Raw genomic sequence first — 615 nt, forward strand, 5'->3', positions numbered from 1 at the left:
AAAAAAAGAAAATTCTGTCTGTTCAAAGCAATCATCTCATATGATACAGATTTCTTTAGTCTGATGACACTGACTGAGAGTTGAATCCCTACCCTGACCAACATGAAACCCTAGCTCCAGGGCCTCCATATTTCCAGATGCAGCCAGTTATTGCATCCTCTGCCATGGAAAATGGATGCCAAGTCAACTCACTCTTTTCCCAATTCAAAGCCCAGGCTTCATGAATTCTATTCTGTATGATTTTGTATGATTTATATGAGTCCTGCAGCCTGAAAAGTTTATGCTGACTTTACTTTTTCCTTCTTCCCTCCTCCCCCCACTTCTACATCTCTCTGGACACTGGTATCTGCATAAGCACAGACAGTCTAGACTATGGCTTTCAAACATGGTATAAATCGTAGAGTGTCTGCCAAGCAAGTTCAGATGCTGAGTTCACACACCAAGGTTTGGGGGTGGAGGTGTGAGGGAGAGATTTAAGGAAGCCTTGGAGATGTAGTCCTATGGAAGCTATTGACTCAAGTAACACTTCACTGTATCATGTCCAGAAATCTAGATGCAAAGAACATCTGCTTCAGAAATTCTCAAGGCCCATTTGTGCCTCCTTCCTCTTTTTTT

The sequence above is a fragment of the Dipodomys ordii genome, unplaced genomic scaffold (genome assembly GCF_000151885.1).
Source record: "Dipodomys ordii isolate 6190 unplaced genomic scaffold, Dord_2.0 Scaffold22, whole genome shotgun sequence".
Taxonomy (NCBI): Eukaryota; Metazoa; Chordata; class Mammalia; order Rodentia; family Heteromyidae; genus Dipodomys; species Dipodomys ordii.